Here is a 15924-nt window from a genome sequence, read left to right on the forward strand (position 1 = left end):
GACAAGGGATTCACAGATTTTGTGTGACCTACACCAATAAATATGTCAGCTCTATCTTGCTGTTGATACCAGTTACACCTTCATTTTCTGGTTCCTTCTGGTTAATAGACTAGCAAGTCAGTCAAAAGATCAATAAAATCAAGACTGATTGTCTGAAAGGAAAAATAGAGTCTCCAGAAACTTGTCAGTGGGAGTCTTAAATTTACGATTGAACTTTATTTTCTTCAAAGAACTTTTAGAAGTCCAAAATCCAAAATACACAATGTAGATATGTAACTATCTCAGTGAGAACATTTGAGTTCTATTTTCCTAACAATGAGTAGTCGAATATCCAAATGCAATTGCTTTTTTTCCTTAATGAGAAATCTATCCAAGTTATATTTAAATTAGCTAATACACAGTCTAATATTATTTTTGGATGTAGAATTTTGTGATTCCTTGCTTACATATAATACCCAGTGCTCATCACATGTACCCTTCTTAATCCCCATTACCTATTTAACCCATCCCTTGTCCACCTAACAACCCCCGATAATCATCAGTTTGTTCTCTATAATTAAGAGTCTTTTTCTTGGTCCAAATGCAATTGCTTGAACCAAGGACAGATATTATTTTCTCAGTGCATAACTTGCACTACTCTTTTAAAATTAAAGCATTCTCCTTAAAAAAGACTAAACAGTATAGAAGTAAAGCAAAATGAGATCCTTTCCCTTATCAACTATTTTTTTTTAAGATTTTATTTATTTATTTGACAGAGAGATCACAAGCAGGCAGAGAGACAGGCAGAGAGAGAGGAGGGGAAAGCAGGCTCCCCACCGAGGAGGGATCCTGATGTGGGGCTCAATCCCAGGACCCTGAGATCATGACCTGAGCCAAAGGCAGAGGCTTGACCCACCGAGCCACCCAGGCACCCCATGATCAACTATTCTTATCACTCACCTTTATCACCATCAGGGATGGCGTTTGCTTTCTCCCAGGCTTCTATATGTGTAGATTTATCTTCGGGCATAGGTTTATTGTCATACTTAAATCAAACCACTATATGCATGCTATGCCTTCTATGTAATATGACTAACATATCTTTTCGTCTTAGTAAGTTTCAGTTGATCTCATTGTCCCTAATGGACACAAAATACTCCCTTGAATGGATATGCTAAAATGTTTTTTTAACATTTGGACATCAGTGAAGGTTTAATTACATTCATTGTTTCCCCTAACACATGCTAGCAGTGGAATAGATATAATTTAACATATATATTTTTGCAGATGTGTAAATATTTATTGTGGGATTAACTCTGTTATTCATATTTTTCATACACACTGCAAATTACATTCCAAAATACCTTCATTGATTTTCCTTCTTACTAACAGTGTGACTGCATCCCTGTTTCTGTATTCTCAACAAAACTTGACATTTTCAAATTTAAAAATTTTTATCAAGTTTTTGGATTGGCAAAATCTAGAAAATGATCTTACTTTCATTCTGTAATACTGTTAAGATTCAGCAACATTTTATATGCTTATTATCCATCATGTTCCTTTTATGAACCACTGGTGACAGCCTTTCCACATTTCCAATTGATCTGTTTTTCTTTTCACAGTCAGTACTCTGTTTAGAGATCCTTCTCAGTGAAATACATTTCACATATTTCCTTCTAGTCTGCTACTTGTCTTTTACCTTTGCATGTGGTGTGCTTATTACACTGATGCTTTTAATTTGTATACCATATGATCTGTCACTATTCCTTTGTGGCTTCTATGTTATGTTTCTTCTACAGAAAGGAATTTCTTGTTTAACATGATTTTAGAAATCTGCTGTCTTTTCTTTTCTTTTGGGTGTTTACCATTTGTTTCCTTAATTCATGTGGAATTACATTATTTTTTAAAGGGGCAAAGTAGTGATTTAACCTATTGTTTTTTCCTAGATGATAACTTATTTTCATAATACCATTTATTAAATCATTTATCTTCCATGACCCATATTACAAGCCTAATTTAAAATGCTAACTCTACTATATCATAAATTAAATTTTTATTTATTTATATGTATTTTGGATATTATTTAAAGTTATAGTTCTTAATTTTTCTTCTTGTGCCAATATAATTTTTAAAATTACTATTGCTTTTAAGTATGTTTAAATATATGAGAATATAGACCAACACAGATTGTTCCTATTTTGATTTTCAAAATATTGAAATTATTTTGCAATTTTTCCTTCCAAATTACTTTGAAAATTAGACAAATTTTATAAAAATCCTTGTTGGATCCAGAATAGAAATGTCATTGAATTAACACTTAGTATGTCTCTTCATTAAGATTAAGTCTCTTCTTTAAGGATTGATTGATTGATTGATTGGTGTGTCACCCAAAAATTTTATAGTTTTTATCATGAAGGAATACTTATTAAGAATATTCTAGGGGCGCCTGGGTGGCTCTGTGGGTTAAAGTCTCTGCCTTCTGCTCAGGTCATGATCCCAGGGTCCTGGGATCGAGCCCCGCATCAGGCTCCCTGCTCAAGTGGGGAGCCTGCTTCCCCCCTCTCTCTGCCTGCCTCTCTGCCTACTTGTGATTTCTGTCTGTCAAATAAATAAATAAAATCTTTAAAAAAGATTATTGTAATGTATTTTATTGGCTTTCTTTCAGTACTTAAGGATATTATTTTCCTTTATTCCTTTATAAATTCTGACATTATTTAAAAAGAGAAGTTCTACTTATTTTGCATGTTTATGTTTGTTTGGTTAACTTAGTAAATTCTCTTATGAATTTTTAATTGATTTATTTTAATTTTATCCTTTCTGGTGGAGGTATAATACTCCATAGTATATATGGACCACATCTTCCTTATCCATCCATCTGTTGAAGGGCATCTTGGCTCTTTCCACAGTTTGGCAACTGTGGCCATTGCTGCTATGAACATTGGGGTAGAGATGGCCCTTCTTTTCACTACATTTGTATCTTTGGGGTAAATATCCACTTGTGCAATTGCAGGGTCATAGGGAAGCTCTATTTTTAATTTTTTGAGGCATCTCCACCTGTTTTCCAAAGTGGCTGCACCAACTTGCATTCCCACCAACAGTGTAAGTGGGCTCCCCTTTCTCCACATCCTCTCCAACACATGTTATTTACTGTCTTGTTAATTTTGGCCATTTTAACTGGTGTAAGGTGGTATCTCAATGTGTTTTTTTTTTTTTTTGATTCTTCCTGATGGCTAATGATGATGAACATTTTTTCATGTGTCTGTTAGCCATTTGTATGTCTTCATTGGAGAAGTGTCTGTTCATGTCTTCTGCCCATTTTTTTGACATGATTATCTGTTTTGTGTGTGTTGAGTTTGAGGAGTTCTTTATAGATTGTGGATATCAGCGCTTTGTGTTGTCATTTGCAAATATCTTCTCCAATTCCATGGGTAGCCTCTTTGTTTTGTTGACTGTTTCCTTTTCTGTGCAGAAGCTTTTGATCTTGATGAAGTCCCAAAAGTTCATTTTCACTTTCGATTCCTTTACCTTTGGAGACATATCTTAAAAGAAGCTGCTGTGGCCAATGTTGAAGAGTTTACTGCCTATGATCTCCTTCCTCTAGGATTCTGATGGATTCCTGCCTCACGTTGTGGTCTTCTATCCATTTCGAGTTTATCTTTGTGTATGGTGTAAGAGAATGGTCAAGTTTCATTCTTCCACATATAGCTGTCCAATTTCCCCAGCGCCATTTATTAAAGAGACTGTCTTTTTTCCACCATATATTTTTTCCTGCTTTGTCAAAGATTATTTGACCATAGAGTTGAGGGTCCATATCTGAGCTCTCTATTCTGTTCCACTGGTCTATGTGTCTGTTTTTATGCTGGTACCATGCTGTCTTAGTGATCACAGTGTTGTAGTAAAGCTTGAATCAGGCAACTTGATGCCCCCAGTTTTGTTTTTCTTTTTCAACATTTCCTTAGCAATTCGTCATCTCTTCTGATTCCATACAAATTGTAGGATTGTTTGCTCCAGCTCTTTGAAAAATGTCAGTGGAATTTTGATCAGAATCGCATTGAAAGTATAGTTTGCTCTAGGCAGTACAGACATTTTAACAATGTTTATAAAAAAACAGTATTAGTCACTTCAAATAGTTACAAGTTTTTTTTTTTAATTTCTCTTTGCATGGCTAATCTCTAGTGAAATACTGACTTATGGCAATGATATTGGGTACCCTTATCTCATCCTTAATGCCTTTGGTGGGACTATTTCTATTTTGACCATCATTTATGAAGCTTAATGTACTGTTTTGGTTCTACCTTCACAGAGTGAGAAATTTGCTTGTGTTGCTAGTTTATTGAAGTTTAATTTTTTAAAAATTGTATATAAACTTGAATTCTAGCTAAAACATTTTATATTAGGTCTTCTCAAAATCCTAGAATAAACCCTGCAGTGGCATGATGTTGTCTATTAATATCCCTTTAGCAGCAGATTGATGGGTATTATCCCCAGAATAAACTAATCTTAAAGCAGATGATACAGTGAGGATCCAGGACCTTAATCTGTGTGTAGGGCCAAAAAGATTATGTTAATGTTTCTTATTCTCCAGATTTTAATTCTAAAAAAATTATGTTTGTGGTAGAATACTATGATGGTGCTGGTGAGATACAAAAACAAAGACAGTGAGCTAGTTAAATGAACAACTAGCTACTTCTATTTAATAAGTCAAATATGAGTACATTACATTTGGGAAACTAATTTCCAACTAACTCAGATGTCAGAGGTTTGTTGCATCTATGTTCATGAGAGGTACTGGGCTGTAGTTTTCTTTTTTGATATTAGGTTATGATAGTAGGGCACGTAGTATTACCTTACAGAACAAGCAAGGACGTATTCTCTATATTTCTATGCTCTGAAGGAGATTTTAGAGAACTGGCATAATTTCTTCCTTAAAGATTTGGTAGAATTTACCACTGAACCCATCTTGGCCTGGTACTTTCTGTTTTGGAAAAATATTAATTATTAATTCAATTTATTTAATAGATATAGACCTATTCAGGTTTTCTATTTCTTTTTGTGTGAGTGTTAGTATTTGTGTCTTTCAGAGTTTTGGTCTATTTCAATTGGGTTAACAAATCTGTGACACATAATTATTTATGGTATATCTTTATTGTCTTTTTATTCTCCATGGGATCTGTAATAATGTCCCACTCTTTTGTTTCTGATTTTAGAAAATTGTGTCCTCTATCTTTTTTCCTTAGTTACTCGGCCTAAAGTGTAATACATTTTGTTGATCTTTTTAAAGAAACAGCTTTGGTTTCATTGATTTTCTCTATTGATTTCTTTTTTTCAGTTTTATTGATTCATGTTCTAATTCTTACTATTCCATTTCTCTGCTTACTTTAAATTTTCTTTTCTTGTTCTCACTTCTTTAAGTAGAAACAGTTTTTTTATTATGTCTTTATTCTTTTCTAATATATGCATATAATAATATAGTTTTCCTTTTATTTTTTATTTATTCTTGTTTTTAGAGAGTGAGAGTATAGGGGGAGGGGAAAAGGGAGAGAAAGAGAGAGAGTCTAAAACAGGCTCCACCTCCCCAGGATGAAGCCGGACCTGGGGCTCCATCCATGACCCTGAGATCATGAACTGAGCTGAAATCAAGAGTCAGACACTTTCCAACTGAACCACTCAGATTCTCCAATATAATTTTCCTTTTAAACACTAATTTTACGACATGCCACAAATTTTGCTGAATTTTAATTTTTAATGTTTATAGTATTTTTAAATTTCTTTTGAGGTTTCTTCTTTGATTCATGTGTAATTTAGAAGTGTGTTGTTTAATCTCCACATACGTTGGGATTTTATCTTTTTGTTACTGGTTTGCAGTTTAAATGCATTGTCATCTAAGGGCAGACATTATATAATTTATATTGTTTTAAATTTCTTAAGATGTGTTTTATTGCCTAGACTGCAGTCTATCTTGGTTGATATTCTACATGAGAATGAAAAAAAGTGTGTTCTGCTGTTGGTTAAGTTAGTTTATATATGCCAAATATATACAGCTTTGATTGTGTTATTGAGTTCAACTATGTCCTTACTGATTTTCTTCCTGTTAGATCTATCCATTTCTGAGTTAGTGGTGTTGTAGTCTCCAAATTGATAATAGATTGATTGATCGATCGAATCTATCTATCTATCTATCGTCTGTTCTTACAGTTCTCTAAATTTTTGACTTGTGTGGCTTGTGCTCTGTTATTAGTTGCATGCATATTAAGAATTGTTATGTCTTCTTGGAGAATTGATCTTTTTATCATTATGTAATGCTCTCCTTTATTCCTGGTAATTTTCCTTACTTTGATGTCTTCTCTGTCCAAAATTAATATAGCTACTCCTGCTTTTTAGTGATTGCCAAGATATATTTTTGCATCCATTTACTATTAATCTATATTAGTATTTTTTTATCTTTTTATCTAAAATGAATTTCTTATAGACAATATAGTTGGATCTTTTTCTTTAATCCATTCTGACAATCTCTTTTAAATGATGCATTTGGACCACTGACATTCAAAGTGATTATTTTTATAGTTTGATTAATATTTGCTATATTCATCAAAAAAAACAAAAAAAATATTTGCTATATTCATTATTGTTTTCTTTTTATTGCCCTTGTTTGTTCCTATTTTTGCTTTCTATTCTTATCCTTTTGTGGTTTTAAGTGGGCATATTGTATAATTTCATCTTCTTTTCTTTAAACATATGTTGTACTTACTTTTTAAAACTTTTTTAGTGGTTTCCCTACATTCAATACACATTTACAAATAATCCAAGTCCACTTTCAAATGACATAATACCACTTCACAGATAGTGTGAGTACCTTATAACAGAATAATCCTAAATCCTTTTTCCTGTCCCTTGTATCATAGCTGCCATTCATTTCACTTTTATATAAACATACATAAACATATATATATATATAATACAAGGGACAGGAGGAAGAATATTATATATATGTGTATGTAATTGGGTACATAATTATTATTATTAATATTTTGAACACATTGGTATCTGTTCAATTAATATGAAAAATAAAAGTTTTTGTTTTTACTTATTCCTTCTTTGAGTTTTTCCTTTTTGTGTATAGATACAAGCTTCAGACTTATATTAATTTCCTCTCTCTAAGGAACTTTTTTTTAAAGAATTTATTCATTTATTTGACAGAGAGAGAAACACACACAGAGAGCGAGGGAATACAAGCGGGAGGGAAGGGAAAAGTGTGAAGCAGCCTTCCTGGTGAGCAGGGAGCAGGATCCCAAGACCCTGGCCAGGATCATGACCTGAGCCAAAAGCAGATGCTTAACAACTGAGCCACCCTGATGCCCCTCTAAAGAACTTCTTTTAACATTTCTTGAAAGGTGAGTCTACTGGTAACAAAGTCATTTGTTTTTTGTTTGTCTGATAAACAGACAAAAGCCTTTGTCTCTTATTTTTGAAAGATAATTTTGCAGGGTGTAGAATTGTAGGTTGGTCCTTTTTTGTTTTTTGTTTTTATCTAAACACTTCAAATATTTCACTTGGTCCTCTTCTTGCTTGCATGGTTTCTGAGGAAAGGTCATGTATACTTTTTTTTATTCTTTTAAAGATAAGGTGCAACTTTGTGCAGTAACAGTATCATAGCCAATGAGGCTTATATGAGGAATGATTATTGCAAATTAAAGATAAGGTACTTTTCCCTTGGCTTTTTAATATATATATTTTTTATTTTTCATAACCTTTTGTTTGAAAATGATATGCATAGGTGTAGGGTTTTTTTTTAATTTATTATACTTGGTATTCTCTAAGTCTCTTGGATCAATGGTTTGGTTTCTGATATTAATTTGAGGAAATTCTCAGACATTATTTTTTCTTATATCTATCTAATCCACCTATCTATCTTCCTTCCTCCCTTTCTTCATCTTTCTCTCTTTTTCCTTTTTCTTTCTTTCCTTCTTTCTTCCTTTCTTCTGATATTCCCATTACATATTTTATACCATTTGTAGTGATCCTAAGTCTTTGAAGAGTCTGTTGTTTTTTTCCATCTTTGTTCTTTTTGAATTTTTTGGTTTTCAAGGTTTGTATTAATATATCCTCTAGCTCAAAAATTCTTACCTCAGTTGTATCCTGTCTACTAAAAAGCCTGTGAAAAACATTCTTCATTTCTGTTACAGTGCTGCTGCTGTTGTTGTTGTTGTGTCTAGTATTTTTTTTAGCTTTTTCTGAGGATTTCTATCTTTCTACTTACATTGCACGTAATTATTGCGGGCTGTCTTCTTTATGCATTAGGTCCCCTAGCATATTAAGCATAGCTCTAAAATATTCCTGGTCTCATAGTTCTATCATTACTTCTATATCTGGTTCTTATGATTGCTCTGTTTCTTCAAATTATATTTTTGCCTTTGGTATGCCTTACAGCTTTTCTCCCCAATAGCCAGACATGATGTACTGGATAAAAGAAATTGCTGTAAATAGGACTTTAGTAATGTGGTGGGGGGAGGAGAAATGTTCTGTAGTCCTATGGTTAGGTCTATATTTTGGTAAGCTTGTGTGTCTGGACTGTGAACTTCTTAATCATTTCTCAGGTTTTTTTTTTTTTCCTTAGGTGGGACAGGATGGGCAGAGTGGGCTGGAGTTGAGTATTTCCCTTCTCATACATGGAGTTTGTTATTTTATTAGGTCATTTTGGCTCTAATACTATCCTAGCAGGATAGCCTCTGTTTAATTACATTCCACTGACATCAGTTCTTCTTAAGAACAGTTTTCTGTCATATTTCAAAATAGTTTCTTTTCCTTTTTCCTTATCAGACTCCCAAAGAGATTTGTCTCTAATTTTTACTGTGGGAATTTGGTCCAGGTCCTGGTGGTAAAACTCAGAATATTATGAGGTCCCCTATGACTGTTTTCCCCTTGAGTTTTTATCTCTCAGACTTGACTCCATGGAGTTTCCATCAGTCTTTCAATTACAATTGAAAGATGACCGGCACAGGTCCTCAAGACAGTTACTGCCCAAAGAGTGTCCATTCCAGGAAGCCTCTACTGTCTGTATTCACTTGTCTGAGTCTCTAGTCTTACAGAAAGTGGTTTGCCCTGTGTCCTGCTCTCTCTGCAGTTCCAAGAAGGATTGTTGGAGTGGCAGTTTCCAAGGTTCTTACATGTAGAACTAGAAGCTAGAAGTCCTTGCTCTGTTCCATTTCAAGAGTAATGTCTATCTTTTCATGTGTCTGTTAGACATATGTATGTCTTCTTTGGAAAAATATCTATTCTTGTTTTATGTCCATATCTTTATTTTTTTAATTTTTTAATTTTTTTTCAGTGTAACAGCATTCATTGTTTTAGCACCACACCCAGTGCTCCATGCAATATGTGCCCTCTCTAATACCCACTACCTGGTTCCCCCAATCTCCCACCCCCGCCCCTTCAAAACCCTCAGATTGTTTTTCAGAGTCCATAGTCTCTCAAGGTTCATTTCTTAACTAGATTATTTGTTTTATTCATGTTGAGTTTGATGAGTTTTTTATAGTTTTGGGATACTAGCCCTTTATATCCAATATGTAATTTGCAAATATCTTCTCCCATTCTGAAAGTTATCTTTTAGTTTTGTTGATTGATTTCCTCACTGTAAATTTGTATATATGTGGTATATATGCAAATGATGTATGTTATATACAAGTGATATACATATGTTATATACAACTGGAATATTACTCATCCATAAAAAAGAATAAAATCTTTCCATTTGCATGATGTGGATGAGCTATAGTATGATATGCTAAGCAAAATAAGTCAGTCAGAGAAAGACAAGTACCATATGATTTCACATATATGTGGAATTTAAGAAACAAGACAGATGAACATAGGGGAAAGAAAAAAAAGAGAAATAGAGGCAAACCATAATAAATATTCTTAACTATTGAGAACAATCTGAGCTTTGCTGGAGGGATGGACTAAATGAGTGTTAGGTATTAAAGAGGACACTTGTGTTGACCACTGGATGTTATATGTAAGTGATGAATCACTAAATTCTACTCCTGAAACTAATATTATACTATATGTTAACTAACTAGAATTTATATAAAAACTTGAAGCAAAGAATAAGGGTAATGTCCACACTCATCATAGATATATACCCAAGTTTGCTCACTATTTTGACGTAGTATAAATATAAAGGGTCTTCTATATAACTTGAGGACCTCATCAAGAGAAAAATTTTTAAGAAGAAAGAAATCTATAACTTTCCAACAAAGAAAAATCTTTTTTAAAAAGATTTTATTTATTTATTTGACAGACAGAGATCACAAGTAGGCAGGCAGAGAGAGAGAGAAGGAAGCAGGCTTCCCATTGAGCAGAGAGGCTGATGCAGGGCTTGATCCCAGGACCTGTTTTATAAACATTATAAACATTATAACAGACATTTGATTTTATTTTCATGATTCTGAAGAAATTTTTAAAAACCCTACAGATGAGGAAGCATATTAGCCATTTCAGTACTTTCTCAGGAGTGATGATAGATGGTGAAAATTTCAAGACAGTTTCTGGGTAGTTCTTAAAACCATTTGCAAATCTTTGGTTTTCATGCTACATGGGAGCATCCATAATGGATCCTAGAATGGAATGGATCAAACTTCACAAAAATATTAGTGGGATAATTTTCTAGAAGATTTAATGAGTGACTGAGTCTCAATTTACCTATAATTTGTTATATAAACTGAATTTTCTGTACAAATAGAACAAGTCTGGTAACTACTTCAAGGACCACTTAAATACTTACAAATGGATGTCATTTGTGCAAATCACAAGATGTTCTGCAAATCATAAAGTTTGGAATATGTTTTAGAAACAGTTTTTAAGTTTTATTGTTGGATTGAAACTTTCTCTTGACAAAGTCTAATTGTCTGTTATACAAAAGCTTATGCTGTATCTTTCAAGAAACATTTATCAAGCACCATCTATATGTTTGAGATTGGGTGAAAGAATTTGGATGCAATAATTAGTAAGACAAACCTATATTTTCCTCTTACAGAACATATCATCTCATGTGTAGTGACAATTAACCATGATAGCCATCCAAAGTAAATATTTAAATGCTAAACAGATATTTTTCCAAAGAAGATGTGTTGTAGATGGCCAATAGACACATGAAAAGATGCTTGACATCAGTAATAATCAGGGGACTAGAAATTAAAACTAAATGAGATATCACCTCACACCTGTGAGATTGACTATTATCAAAAAGACCAAAAATAACTAGTGTCAGGATGTGCAGAAAAGGGAGCCCTCATACACTGTTGGCAGATAAATAAATGGTTCAGCCATGATGGAAGTTCCTCAAAAAATTGAAAATAGAATTGCTGAATGATCCAGTAATTCTACTTCTGAGCATATATCTGAAGAAAATGAAAACACCAGTTCAAGAGATATCTGCACTCCTATGTTTATTGCAGCATTATTTAAATGGGTATCCATTGAGAAATAACTGATAAAATATGTATAAATAAATACAATGATATATTTTCAGCCTTAAAGAATGAAATCTTGCCATTTGTGACAAAATGGATGGACCTAGAGGATATTATGCTAAGTGAAATAAGTCAGGCATAGAAAGACAAATACCATACAATTTCACTTACATGGGGAATCTAAAAAACAAAACAAATGAACAAACAAAATAAAAGAGAAATAGACTCATAAATACATAGAACAAACTTGTGGTTGCCAGAGGGAAGAGGAGTTAGAGCACAGGCAAAATAGGTGCAGGAGATTAAGAGGTATAAACTTCTAGTTATAAAATAAGTAAGTTATGGCAGTTTAATGTACAGCATAGAAAATATAGTCAATTATATAATAACTTTGTATTGTGACAGATGGTAACTAGACTTATCGTGGGAATCATTTCATACTGTATAAACATTTAATCACTATGCTGTACATGTGAAACTAATGGGATATTGTAGGTCAATTATACTTCAATAAAAAGAAATTATATTTTAAAAGCATAATCAGATATAATATTTTCCTAAAAAAGCCAAATGCACTATTCAAATTAATAATTCTAGATTTTACTGGCAATATTTATAAACACCTGTTCTTAGTTAAGTATAGGATTAAAAAAAATAATGAGTATTACCCTGAAGAACAAACATACTGTTTCTTAAGGGGAGTATGCTTTAGAATAATCTGGGGATATTTTAGAAATACCTATGCCTAGTCTCACTCCTAGAGATTCTTCTGCAAACATCTCTAAGTTAGTTTCCCAAGTAATTCTGATGCTCACTTCTACCCAAGAAGTGTTAAATTATTGAAAATCTTCATTAAAAAGGCATGCAGTCCATATACCTCCACAATAGCAATAATTTGATATAAAGTATGACAAGTATAGACATGCAGTGATTAACTACGTTAATCAATAAAAAAGAGAATAAGCAACACTCAGTGTCCCAAGTAAAAGATGATTTTTCACTGGCAAGTGGTGCTTCTCAGTGTGAAATTTTAAAAGTGGTTGATGCCTGAGATCAGTGATCCTGTAGAACAAAGGGAAGAATACTTCCCCTTGTTTATAAATTTGGATAATTTGGGAAAACGACTAAAGAATTCTATTAAGCATTAAGTGATCTCCAAAAGTTTAACGAAAAGGTAGTAGGTGATACTGACTGGCGTATTTGAATTGTTCTATTTTGTTTATGAAGCTCCTAGGAAAGCAAAACAAAAAACAAAACAAAACAAAAACAAAAACAAAAAAACCGACCACTAAGGGTCTCTGACCACTTGAAAAAAGGTAGGAAAAAATTATCCCCGGGATAAGTTCTGCTAATCATCTAACCAGGAGAAGTAGCAAACTCTTATCAGATGATCTGATTTAACTGGAAACCTTACCTGGGGTTTATGCTTTAATCTTTTTAAGTTAACAAGAAGGAACAAAATACATTGACTTAACAATGCACTTATATTAACTATACTGTTATTTATGCCTTTATAAGTTACGTTAGAATAAAGTGCTTCTGCAAAGTTACATATACTTTTGAATGTTATATTTAATAATATTACTGGTAGCTAAAATTAAACACATTTCTAAAAAAGGTTGTCCCTGTGAATGTGCCAGTTTGATTTTTCTTGTCATTAGAAATGCAGATGGTGTGGGGTCTGAAAGCCCCAATTTTTCTTCTTTCTGTTTTGACTAGAAATAATAAATGGATCCTTAATTGGTATACAACAAAATATGTTTCCATCTGTATTACAAATGCATCGTTTACTAGGTTAATTATATCATTACTAAGGAAACCATAAAGCTTTGTGTAGAAAATCTATTCGAAGTGAATCAGTGAATGAAACAAAGTAGGCCAAAGAGGATTTGGATTTAGACTAGAAGAGAGTTTGTGTACTTTTTTTTTTTTTTAGTTCTAAAATTCTTATTTTTAAAAAATTTATTTTTTATTTATTTTCGGCATAACAGTATTCATTATTTTTTCACCACACCCAGTGCTCCATGCAATCCGTGCCCTCTATAATACCCACGACCTGGTACCCCAACCTCCCACCCACCTGCCAATTCAAACCCCTCAGATGGTTTTTTAGAGTCCATAGTATCTCATGGTTCACCTCCCCTTCCAATTTCCCCCAACTCCCTTCTCCTCTCTAACTCCCCATATCCTCCATGCTATTTGTTATGCTCCACAAATAAGTGAAACCATATGATAATTGACTCTCTCTGCTTGACTGATTTCACTCAGCATAATCTCTTCCAGTCCTGTCCATGTTGCTACAAAAGTTGGGTATTCATCCTTTCTGATGGAGGCATAATACTCCATAGTGTATATAGACCACATCTTCCTAATCCATTCGTCCATTGAAGGGCATCTTGGTTCTTTCCACAGTTTGGCGACCGTGGCCATTGCTGCTATAAACATTGGGGTACAGATGGTCCTTCTTTTCACTACATCTTTATCTTTGGAGTAAATACCAAGCAGTGCAATTGCAGGATCATAGGGAAGTTCTATTTTTAATTTCTTGAGGAATCTCCACACTGTTCTCCCAAGAGGCTGCACCAACTTGCAATACGTGTACTTCTGAAAAAAATAGCAGCCCTTTAATTTAATTAGATACGTATAAAATATATAAATGTTTACAAATACTTGACCTTGGGGTGTTTGGGGTTTTTTGTTTGTTTGTTTGTTTTGGCTTGTTTTTTAGCAACAGAGAATGTACAGATTTGCAAGTGGGGAAGAGGGGCTGGTGGGGATGGGGCAAAGCGAGACAGTGAATCTCAAGCAGGCTCCACTTAACCAACTAAGGCTTAACCAACTGAGCCACCCAGGTGGCCAATGGGGTGTTTGTTTTATATCTTGCACATATGTTCACTCCTTATTAGTCCCTTTGTAAGTTTATTTTGTGGCACCATTAAGGGAGAGAAAAAAAAGAAATACTTGGGTTTTCTCTAATTCTTTAAAAAAAAACTATTAAAAAAGAAGAACTCTTGCCATTGCTATTTTTCTTTCTTTCTTTTTTTTTTTTTAAGATTTTATTTATTTATTTGACAGAGAGAGATCACAAGTAGGCAGAGAGGCAGGCAGAGAGAGAGAGGAGGAAGCAGGCTCCCTGCTGAGCAGAGAGCCCGATGCGGGACTCAACCCAGGACCCTGAGATCATGACCTGAGCCGAAGGCAGCGGCTTAACCCACTGAGCCACCCAGGCACCCTGCCATTGCTATTTTTCTATATTAAATTTCAATTAGCATGTTTCTTCAACAATTCTTCTTTTCATGTCAAATTTTAAAAGAGGAGGTGAATAAAAGCCCATACTTGGAATAATAGAGGAAATGACAATGCAAAACTAGTATTTAGATTTGAGCCTATATTTTTTTTATTGTGCTATGTTAGTCACCATACAGTACATCATTAGCTTTTGACGTAGCATTCCATGATTTATTCTTTGCGTATAACATCCACTGCTCCATGCAATATGTGCCCTCCTTAATATCCATTACCAGGCTAATCCATTCCCCCACCCCTTCCCTTCTAAAACCCTCATTTATTTTCCTGGAATCCATAGTCTCTCATGATTCATCTCCCACTCCCTTCATTTTCCCCTTCCTTCTCCTAATGTCCTCCATGCTATTTCTTATGTTCCACAAATAAGTGAAACCATATGATAATTCACTTTCTCTGGTTGACTTATTTCACTCAGCATAATCTCCTCCAATTCCATCCATGTTAATGCAAAAGTTGGGTATTCACCCTTTCTGATGGCTGAGTAATATTCCATTGTGTAATGGACCACATCTTCCTTATCTATTCATCTGTTGAAGGGGATCTTGACTCTTTCGACAGTTTGGTTTTGTGGACACTGCTACTGTGAACATTAGGGTGCACGGGGCCCTTCTTTTCACTACATCTGTATCTTTGGGGTAAATAATGCAATTATTACATTACAATTAATGCATTACAGTAATGCAATTGCTGGGTCATAGGGTAGCTCTAGTCTTAATTTTTTGAGGAATTTCCACACTGTTCTCCAAAGTGGCTTCACCAGTTTGCATTCCCACCAACAGAGTAAGAGGGTTCCCCTTTCTCCACACACTCTCCAACATTTGTTGTTTCTTGCTTTGTTAATTTTTACCATTCTAACTGGGGTAAGGTGGTATCTCAATGTGGTTTTGATTTGAATTTCTCTGATGGCTAATGATGTTGAACACTTTTTCATGTGTCTGTTAGCCATTTTATGTCTTCTCTGGAGAAGTGTCTGTTCATGTCTTCTGCCTATTTTGCCTTGATTATTTTTTGGGTGTTGAGTTTGAGAAGTTCTTTATTGATCTTGGATATCATCCCTTTGTCTGTAGTGTCTTTTGTGAATATCTCCTCCCATTCTGTAGGTTGTCTCTTTGTTTTGTTGCCTGTTTCCTTTGCTGTGCAGACACTTTTTATCTTTTTTTTTTTTTCAGAC

Source organism: Mustela putorius, unplaced genomic scaffold, assembly GCF_011764305.1.
Source record: "Mustela putorius furo isolate JIRA1106 unplaced genomic scaffold, ASM1176430v1.1 tig00003863_pilon_pilon_pilon, whole genome shotgun sequence".
In the NCBI taxonomy this organism is placed as follows: domain Eukaryota; kingdom Metazoa; phylum Chordata; class Mammalia; order Carnivora; family Mustelidae; genus Mustela; species Mustela putorius.